Below are 10979 nucleotides of genomic sequence, written 5' to 3' on the forward strand. Positions count from 1 at the left end.
ACACTGTCAGTAAGTGTCTGAGGCAGCAAGTCAGGTATTCTTGACTCCAGACCCAGTGCCCTATCCACTGTGCCTAGCTGCCCATATGTGCCAGGCACAGTGCTAGGCAGAATACAGGGATGAAGAATCAATCCCTACTTGTAAGGAACTTTCAGTTTAATGAGGTACACAGGTACATGTATGATAAATGTAAAGTGAGTAAATACAAATGTATGCATAGTGATCCAGAATAAAAATAGCTAGCATTTTACATGGGACTTAAAGTCTACAAATATTATCTCATTTCACTTTCATAAGAACTCTCAGAGGTGGGTGCTATTATTATCCTCATTTTATAGATAAGGGAAACTGAGGCTGAAGGAGGCCAAATTATTTGCCTAGGGTCACACAGATAATAAATATCTGAAATTGTATTTGAATTCAGGTTTTCCTCACACCAGGTCCAATGCTCTGGCCACTGCACTACCTAACTGCGTCTATTAATTAGAATGTAGTTTGGGATGGAAGGCAGTAGCAGTTGGAGTGATAGGGAAGATAATATCTTCATGTAGAAGGGGGTTCTTGAGATGTGTCCTGAATGAAGGCAGGTAATGTGGAGCTAAGGAGAGTCTTCCAGGCATGAAGGATTAGCAGTGCAGAGGCATTGAGGTAGGACATGAGATTTTGTTTGTATTATGGAAGGCTTTGTCTCAATCTCTCTGAGCCAGTGTGGCTTCATTGCTGCCCCCCCCTCCCCGCCCAGCTCCAGAGGTGCACTCTGAGGTATTAAGTAGTATGTTCTCTAATGCTGTCAACTCAAGCACTGACCAGCTATATTCCCCTCATTGTAAGGGGACCTGTGACTACCACTTCCAAGTCCATCTAACAACATCAATTAGCTTTTATAAAGATATACTCTATCATCCATCCATATATCCATCTATCCATCCATCCATCTATCTATCTATCTATCTGTCTATCTATCTATCTATCTATCTATCTATCTATCTATCTATCTATCTATCTATCTATCTATCATCTATCATCTATCATCTATCTATCTACCTATGTCTCTCTCTCTCCCATCTATTTGTTTACCTATCTATCTAAACAACAAACATACAAACATTCTGCCACTAGCACCACCACACACACACCTTGGGGACATACTGTCCCCTGGGGATGTCTTTGGGAAAGCATGCTTGAAACTTAGCATAATTCTTACATGGCGTTGTTCCCTCCAAATTCATTTCTAGTTGACACGTGGCCGTTAGATGAGTCTGTGTCTTAACTCTCACAGTTAGGGTCAGGGTGCCAAAGATCACTCCTTGTTCCTTGGGGCACTGATGTTACACCAGCTATAAAACTGGTTTTTGACTCTAGCCTCTAGATTACTGTGGCTCATTTTTCTCATCTTTTGAAATGCCACAGGTTGCATAATTTCTTATCAGAGTTAAGAAATGAAATCATAAGAACAGGAGGCAAAAGATGAAGTAGTTGAAGTTGACAAGCTTTTTCTGAATGCTTCTGAAGCCAATTAAATGACTTCTTCCTGACCAAGTGGTTAGGCAGCTGGAACCAGTCCTAGAATGTCTGCGTGTGTTCCACAATATGTCTCTCCAATGCACTTTGCTGATATATCATCGCAGTTCTCCTAAAAGCTAGTTTCCCCAGCTTTTCCATGTGTACAGATGCTATCCCACGCGCCCCACATTATGCTGTTATCCATTATGAGGAACAGAGAGAAGGTCACTTTTGCTGGATTGTAGAGCATGGATGGGAAATAATGTCCAATATGACTAGGTTGAGAAGACCATTAAAAATCAAAGAGAGGAAATTATATTTCATTGTAGAAGAAAAAGGGGAGCCATTGGAATTGATGAGTGATGTGTACTTAAGGAAAATTACTCTGGTGGCAATGAAAAGGATGTGTTGGAATGGTAAGGCAGGGAGAACAAATAGGAGATGGCCGTGGAAATAGTTTAGATGACATACAGTGAGGACATCTGTGTGAGTAGAGAAGAAGGGTTGAATGTGAGAAACATTGTGGAGGTAGAAGGGGTAAAATTTGGCGATAGATTGACTAGGTTGAGTAAAGGAGGGGGAGGAGTTGAGGAAAATTCTGACGTTACCAAACAGGAACACTGGGAAGATGGTGGTATGTTCAGTAGAAATAGCGATGCATGGAAGAAGGGCGGGTTTAGGGAGAACAATAATGAAATCAGTTTTGGACACATTGAATTTGAGATGTCTCTGGGACATCTGGTCAGAATGTCTACTAGGCAATTGATATTATTAGACTTGAGTGGATGAAATGGGAATGTAAATTTTTAAGATCTTCCCTGCCCCTAGGCTAAAGTGCACCTGGAGCCTGGGGTGGGAGGCTTGTTTTTTCAGTAGATACTTTGTGATTGGCCAGTGGGTCAAGAAAGTTGTTACATTCTCTGAGCCAGGAGAAGGCTATGTAAGCCCTGATGTGAGGCTTTGTTTTGGGACTCACTTTGAGAAGTGTTCTGTGATTTGATCTGGACTCTGGGAAGCCATTGTTGAGAGCCCCCTGGCTTTGAAAAACCCAGATGTTGATTTGGTATGGATGTAATGGTTGGACAGTTTGGAAACTGTCTACTTGATCTGTTTCTCTGTCTTGATAATTCTGTCTGTATATTCTAAAGTTCGAGGTGCTGACCTTTTTCCCCTGAACTAGATAAACGATACATATTTGACTGATTAAAGTAAGCTTGTTAACCCACTTTGAGTTGCTTTCCTTTATCAAAGTAGATCTAAGAACCTGTGTTGGCAGACACCCTGGGGCCGCTGGGGTGCTTGCTGATACAGTGGAATAAAAGGGAAAACTTCTCAGGTAACATTCCAAAAATCTGAACAGAATTGTAACAAAGTGCCAAAGATTTAGCAATCTGAGCTGGCAGCCTGGGCCTTGCCTTACTTCCTGATCATAAGTTGAAGTTTTTGCTAAGCTTAGCTAATGTGTAGGAGAGGAAAGTATATGTTCCTCAAATTTGGTCATGGACCCAGACATGTTTCCATTGACCACCATCTGACCTGTACAAATATAAAATTGGAAATCCCATTGTGAAACTCCGGTCAGGTCACCATGTCCTAAAATCCCCACGATTCATAAAATATTGTCTGCTTTCATATCTACATTGATATTGTTAGAACATTTATCTTCAGCTTTCATATCTAAGTTGATACTGATGACATATTTTGTCTGTTTTCGTGTCCTCTAGACACGTACCTTCTAATTTTTGATATTACTGACATTTCATCTGCGATGCCAACGGATTTTTCCTGTTAAGATTGTGAGCCTCAGTTCCTAATTAATGGGAACAGGACAGGACAAGGGGAGCAGGAGGAAGGGGTGGTCTTTTGGGTATATAACCAAGCTTTGCATTTTGTATTTTGCCTCTCCTACTAGACTGCCTCTAGTAGCAAGACCGCCCTTCTTGCAAGAAGAAATAATTAAATAAATCCTTCCTGTCTCTACTTGGAGATATCTTTGCTTATTTTTATTTATTTATATACCCAAATATCAACTCAATATATTTATTTTATTTTATTTGGGCATCTTGTCCCACACAGACTTAAGTTTAGGGAAGACACTGGGTCTGAATATAAAAATCAATGAGTTTTTTGCATGTAGACAATGGTTAAACTCATGGAAACCGATGAGGTTAATAGACAGTCTAAAGAGAAAGGAGAAGAGGGCCCGGGATAGAACCCTGAGGAACACTTACAGTTAGTGGTTGTGATATGGATGACGAACCAATAAAAGAACATAATAAAATAAAAGAGTAGCAATAATACCAATAAAAGAGTAGTCAGACAGATAGGAGGAGACAGGAGAGAATGGTGTCTAAAAACCTAGAAAAGACAAACTCTAGAAAGAGAAAATGGCAACAACATCAAATGCAGCAAAGAGGTTGAGAAGAACGAGAGCTAAGGCAACATCACCAGTTTGGCAATCATAAGTCATCAGTGGCTTTAGAGAGAGAAGGCTCAGTTGGGTGAAGTTGGAAGCCAGATTGCAAAGCCTTGAAAGATGAGTGAGAAGGAGCAGAAGCAATGAATGTGGGTAGCTTTTTCAAGGCTGAGAAGGGAAAGGCAGATACGGGATCAAGACATGAGGGGGATGTCAGAATCTAGAGATAAGGGTAAGGGCTATTTGGGCATGTTTGAAGGCAGTAGGGAAGGACTCAGCGGATAGGGAGAAGTTGGAGATGAAAAGAAGGAGGTGGGTGTGGTGGGGAGGGAGGAAGATATAGAAGAGAAGGGGAAATGGGAGCAAAGAGAGGGGGAGAGAGTGCAGTCTGCTGAAGAATATGGGAGGGAATGGGATTGAGCATAGATGGGGAGGGAATAGCTTTGACAAGGAGAAGGGCCACGACGTTGTCAGATGCCAGGGAAAGGAGGAGAGAGGAGGTTATGTCAAGGAGGAAGGTAGAAGTAAAAAGGGAAACTCACATCAACTGGCCTGAATTTTCTCAGTAAATTAAGAGGCAAGATCCTGATGGTGGTGTAGTTGTGGGAGGTTTGAGCAAGAGCGAAGTTTGGAGAAGCTTCTCTGAAGAAATAAGGAATCAATCTGGAAGGAGTAAAACAATGGTTGGCCTCTGTGTTCTGTTTTCATATTGCCCTCTGGTTCAAGTAGTTTGGGGCAATTTTCTTCTGTGATTTGGTGAAATATATTTTTTGATTCATCATGGCTTTTAGGATGCTCAGTTTTCCAGGTCAGTTATTTTTGATAGAAGATACCTCATATCTAAACCTAAACTTTTATTTTTTTGACCCTGTTTTAATGTTTCTCCTGTTATTGACATTTTAAAAATCTGTTTGCTCCATTCCATTTTTCAGAATAAAAATTTGAGTGAAATTTTCAAACTTAGTTTCTAGTCTTTTCACTATCAGTTCTGAAAGTCCCATCTGTTTCTTCAGGAAGAAGTAACATACTTGCTCCCTTGGAGGGATTTGGTACCTTTAATGCAAACTGAGGGGCTCTTCTCACTTCTATAATTGTGAAGACTTCCCCCAGCAGAATGGGCAGATGAGAACAATTCATTCCAATGGCCATTAAAGTGGCTGAAGCAGATTAGAGTTTGGTCAGATGTGGAAGACCCCAAGAACACCCACTGCATCCCAGGCCATCACCACTTGTCCTGACTTTTGTCCTGCCACTGGACTTTGATGACTCTGGAAGAGGGAATGAGGTTGATGACTGTGCAACTCTGCTCACTGCAATCCAATTCACACTCAAGTCAAGATGTCACCCCGTGTTGTCATTGGTCCTCTTTGAAAACAAAGGACACAACAATAGAAGTCTCCTTTGCAAACTACATGGTTTGTTACGATGACCAGATTACAATATTAGGAGTGTCAAAAGGTTCATAATGTTCATGAGCATCTTTGCCTCTCAGGTCAGGCCAACTTTGCCGTGTTGTGATAGATTGATAGCCCAGCTATTTATTCCCTTTGCACGTTTTTTTTCCCTCAAGAGTTCTACTTTCATTCTTTATCTCTGGCTTCAACTTCTCTCTCATCTCTTTTGGTAAGCTTTCCATTCTCTTTAGGAGTCCTTGTGGTCAATACATCCTTTTTCTCCCCTGGAGTTTTTCTGTGACTTGATCATAGGATTATCTTAATCCACAGTATTTCTTCATTATATAATGAGGGCCCAGTCCTTGGAGTATGGGCACTTTTGTGCTTTCTGGTAGATTATACAGAACATCAGCAGTGTTACTTTTCTAGGTTTAGTCCAGCACATGGGTGTTTGGTGAGTCTTCTAGCTGTGAGGCTTGAGGTGCTGGTGATGTGGAGCGAGGGGAAATCTGACTGAAGAGCCAGAGAGACAGTGCTGGAAGTGAGCATGCACAAAAAATAGGAGGGGATGGACGTCACTTAACTAGCCATGTGACTTTGGGCAAATCACTTAACCCCAATTGTCCCTCCAAAAAGCAAAAAAACAAGAAGGGGCAGTTTATCGTCCCTGGCAGCTTCTGAGGGAGGAGGATGGCTTTGGGCCAGCAGGGAGTGGAAAGATCAACAGCATCAGCAGCTGCCATCTCTCCCCAGCCTGTGGCACCCATGTCTTTTGTCTCATTCTTTCTTCCTCTTAGATGAATGACGACAGCCAGCATTCATACAGCTCTTTAAAGCTTGCCTTACAAATATCATCTCATTTTATCCTCACAATAGCCCTGGGAGATGGGGGTAGCACTAGGACTATGTCCATTTAATAGATGAAGAAATGGAGGTACGCAGTGGTGAAGGGACTTGCCCAGGGTCACACAGCTAGGAAATGTCTGAGTTGGATTTGAACTCAAGTCTTCCTGACTCCACATCCAGTGTGCTAGCTGCTTTGCTACCTGGTTGGTTGGTTTGTTTTTTCCTTTCATTTCTTCCATCACTGCTGTGGGACTTTTTCCAATTAATTTTTAAAAAGAACAGGTATTCAGTGATGGAAGCTTTGAGGGGAGCTTTGAAAGGTCAACAAGAAGAATCAGTAGCGGTGACCATCAGAGGCAGGTGCAACAATGGATGACTTCAGTGGGGAGCCATCCCTGAGGAGCATCCTGATTGACTCATCCCAGGTGTGGATGGACCTATTATCTGAGACACCACAGCCTTCAAGGAGGTGGACAAACTCAGGGAGGCAGTGAGTGATTTGTCTTCTCCCAGAAAGTAACTTGATGGGGACTCCTATTAATGAGAAAAGGACTTCCAGGTCTAGATGTTGTAAAGTACCCCTGGTCCTTATATGCACCTCAGAGACTTAGTGCTTGTGTTTGAACCCACTCCCCCAAAAAACCTTGAGTGAATGGGAGGGAGAATGTGCTCCTGGACTGGTGAGAACCACTTTAGACCTTAACCCACTTTCTCTAGAAGGGAGTGAGGCCCCTATTCAAAAGGATTTATAAAAAAAGTCCTTGTTTTGTCTTCTCAGTAAATACCCTTTTATAAAAGTTAATTGATATCAAATGGTTGATCACTATTTGGGGAGAGCACAGTGGATGGGGGCTTGTGAATGAGAGTTAGAAGCCACAACCCTTCAGAGTTACCCCTAGAATCTTGAGCAGAGGAGTAGTCAGCTACCCTCTGGGGGCCCAACCAGCTAGTTCCAGGGAGGGTTGGAAAAGTGAGGCCAGAGAGGCTGCTACATTTGTATTAGGATGGTTTTTCTGTTTGCTTATTTCTTCAGTCTGTCTGCTGGGGATGATTGGTGAAGCTTTCCCTTCCCCTGTCCCAACACTTTTTGGATTTTTCTTTTGGCTTATCAATTAGTAGTCATCGCCACTCTGGTTTCTTAGCACAGAACCCAGGGTGGGAGTAGACGATTGTAGTCAGTCACATTGACCTCCCTAGCCTCAGCTTAGAATTCAGACTCAGTCATCATGGCTGACCATTGCTTCAAAGATCCTGTCCGGTTCGGCTGGGATACTGAGGTGGAGACTGTGGACCTTGATGGAGGAGTCTCAGCCTGGGAGTCGAGTCTATATGCTTTGCCCTGTGTTGGGTGGGGTGACTGTGTTCTCTGATATTTGGTCCCTTCCCTTTTGGAATGGGGCTGCTGCTGGCTGGGATCCTGAGCTTACAGCCAGGACTTTTGTTGTCATGTCTTTCTTTTTTTTGGTGAGGATTATCTCACTGGTGCTTGTCTTAGCTCAGCTCCCCTGCTTGTGAATCCTCTGCTCGATTTTGCTATTTCTCACTGTTCTTGAGGCTGTTCTAGGGAAAACTGAACTTGCCAGGAATCACTCACTTCACCACTTTTGCCAGAAGACTCCTTTCTTTTGTTAAAAAAAATTAATATTTTATTTTCCCCAGTGTAGCAGCAAGGACCCTAGCATACCCAGGGTGGCTGCCAACACAGGTTCTTAGATCTACTTTTCTAAAGGAAAGCAACTCAAAATGGGTTAACAATCTTGCTTTAATCAAACACATGTCATTTACCTAGTTCAGGGGGAAAAGGTCAGCACCCCAAACTTCAGAGAATACAAACAAGTTAAAAGCATACAAATACAGAGAAACATCAGCAGACAGGCTTCCAACTGTCTGACCATTACATCCATACCTAGTCAGTTACCAGAGAGGGAAGCACCAAGATCTGGGTTTTCAAAGCTGGGGGGCTCAACGGCTGCCCAGAGTCTCATCTGGTCAAATCACACAACTCTTCTCAAAGTGAGCCCCAAAACAAAATCTCACATCAGGGTATATATAGCCTTCTCCTGGCTCAGAGAATGTCACAACCCTCTTGAACCACTGCCCAATCACACAGCATCAAGGTGTGGGCATTCCTGAAAAATGAGCCTCCTACTACAGGCGACCACATTCAGCCTATTAGGGGGCAGAGTATATTTTCAAATCAGGGAAGGTTCTCAGAGTCACTTAAGCCTATTCAAGGGCCTAGAGGCAGGGAAGATCTTCAGATTCCCATTCCCATAACACCCAGTTACATGCAAGAACAATTTTAACATTTGTTTTTAAAAATTTTGACTTCCAAACTCTCTCTCTCCCTCCCTCCTCTCCTCATCCCTGAAACGGTGAACAACTGATCTAGGTTGCATGTGTGCAGACATGCAAAACATATTTCCATATTTGTGAAAGAAAACGCAAGCAAACAAAACCCAAGAAAAAGTTTTCAAAAAGCATGCTTTGATCTGTATTCGGACTCCACCAGTTCTTTCTCTGGAGGTGGACAGTGTTTTTCATTGTGAGTTCTGCAGAGTTGTCTTGCATCATCGTATTGCTGAGAATAGCTAAGCCATTTGCAGCTGATCATTGTACAGTGTTTCTGTCACTGTGTATGATGTTCTGCTGGTTCTGCTCACTCCACTTTGCATCAATTCATGTAAGTCTTTCCAGGTTTTCCTGAAAGCATCCTGCTCATTGTTTCTTATAGCACGATGATGTTCCATCACAATCATATACCACAACTTGTTCAGCCATTCCCCAATTGACAACATCCTCACTTATCAATTCTTCGCTACCACAAAAAATAGCTGCTATAGTCTCCTTTCTTTTATCAAACATCAAAGTGCAAGGATGCATCAATCAATCAATCAATTAAAGTCACTCTCATGTTGTATTACTTCTCTGTTTAGAGGAACCCAGTTGGGAGCATGCTGGGAGTTTGTAGTACATGTCAAAACAATGGCAAGCCGAAAAGAAAAAAGAAATCTGTGTTCCTTCAACAGCTCCTCCTAGGCCATAATTTGGAGGTCTTTCACCAGACTCCTGAGGAAATTTCAGTTATGCTGTATCATGTAGTGATTTATTCTTTTCTGTAGTAGACCCTGTTCTCCATTTTGTCAAGCCCCATAATTCAGTTAAACTCAAGAATGAAGTCTCTCCTAAGGCTGATTAAGCATTGAAAACTTGGTTGAAAGGGGATGATATTATCACACATACAGGTAGCCCATGGGGTGTCTGCTTGTTGACCAGTTTAACCAGGGATCTCTGTTTGTTGACTGTAAACCAAAACCAGCTTAAGCTGGAGCCCCCCAAAAGATAACTTCTGTCCTTGCCCAACCTTGTGTAATTAGGGGTAGTCTGAGCTCCTCTAAAGGAACAACTAACTGGGTGTCCTGATCTAGGTGCTTCTGATTTTCTAGTCGAGATTACAAGAGACAGTTGAATCCCATAAATTCACGTTGCTTAATTGTCAAAGATGGGCATGGCCATCTACACCTTCCCCAGCTGTAGCTAACCGCTTCACCACCCAGAACTCCTTTTCCTGCATCTCAATAAAGACGTTTGTTTGTTTTTTCCTTCTCATTGCAGTCACTGACTTGTTTGAAGGGGCCCAGTCTGACTCACTTTATAAACTGTTACTTTGCTTAGAGAAAACACGCCTCAGTTTGCATTTATTGTATTTTACTCTCACAGCAAACAAGTTGGTGCATGCAAGTTAGTCCCCATTTGGCCTTTAGAGGACCCACACTGGACCCCAAAGTTCCTGAGGATTATACCAGGCTACATCAAGCTCAGGAACCCTTACTTTGGGGCATAGAAGCCTGTGCAATTAGGCCAGAGAACTGGAATAGATCTCAGGATACACTGTGGTAACAGAAGGAAACTCGTAACCATTTTTTTGGATAGATTGTGCAGAAGTGCTAGCTGAACCAGCTGACCTGGAGGCCCAGTGGGTCCACTAGATGCACACTCTTTGTTAATCAATCACTACCTGAGATAGGAAAGCATTTCCATAAGAAGTATCCTGTGGGGCATGGAACCATGAAATATCCAGGTACCTTAGATGGTTGTGAAGGAAAGGGAAGGCAGGAAAGAGAGAAGGAAAGTGCTATCATTACCCTGGTATGTTCATTTCCAACCATCACACAGGCACTGTCCAAGTCTCCAGATTCACACAAATGTTTTTATTGTTAGAGGATGGGGCCATATTGTCATGGAGTACTGAAAGAAAAATAAAGGACCTCAATAATGAAAGGGGTGATGGGTCTAGAACTTCCCAGAGGAACATCAAGGCATGAAGGTGTGTGGAGGGGAGCAGAGGGCTGTGGATCTCGAAAAGGACCTTTTTTGTTTTCCCAGAACCTGATGTCCTGGCCCCAGCTATCCCCAGCTATCCCCATCCATCCCTCTCCCCAATCCCATGTCATCCTTAAGGTTGGGGACACATACTATGACTGTTTGCCCTCTAATTCAGCCTTGGATTTTGTCTAGAGTCCTGTGCTACCATCTTCTCTGATGTTGGAGACACAGATGAAGGAGAGTCTCTGAGGGGCTTGGATCTTCCATTTATTAGGCACCTGATCCCCACAACAACCCTGTGAGGTGGGTGCTATTATGACCACCCCCATTTTACAGATGAGGAAACTAGGGCAGCCAGAGGTTAAGTCAGCTTGCCTAGTGTCACCTAGTTGGGGAGTGTCTGAGGTAGGATTTGAACCTAGGCTCTCTGATTTTGAACCCATTGCTCTATACTATAACAGCAAGCTATCGGGGTAGATATGCATGCAAAGTAA

Source organism: Petaurus breviceps, unplaced genomic scaffold (assembly GCF_028583685.1).
Source record: "Petaurus breviceps papuanus isolate PSGF00001 unplaced genomic scaffold, PetGlider_PUasm1.0 139, whole genome shotgun sequence".
In the NCBI taxonomy this organism is placed as follows: Eukaryota; Metazoa; Chordata; class Mammalia; order Diprotodontia; family Petauridae; genus Petaurus; species Petaurus breviceps.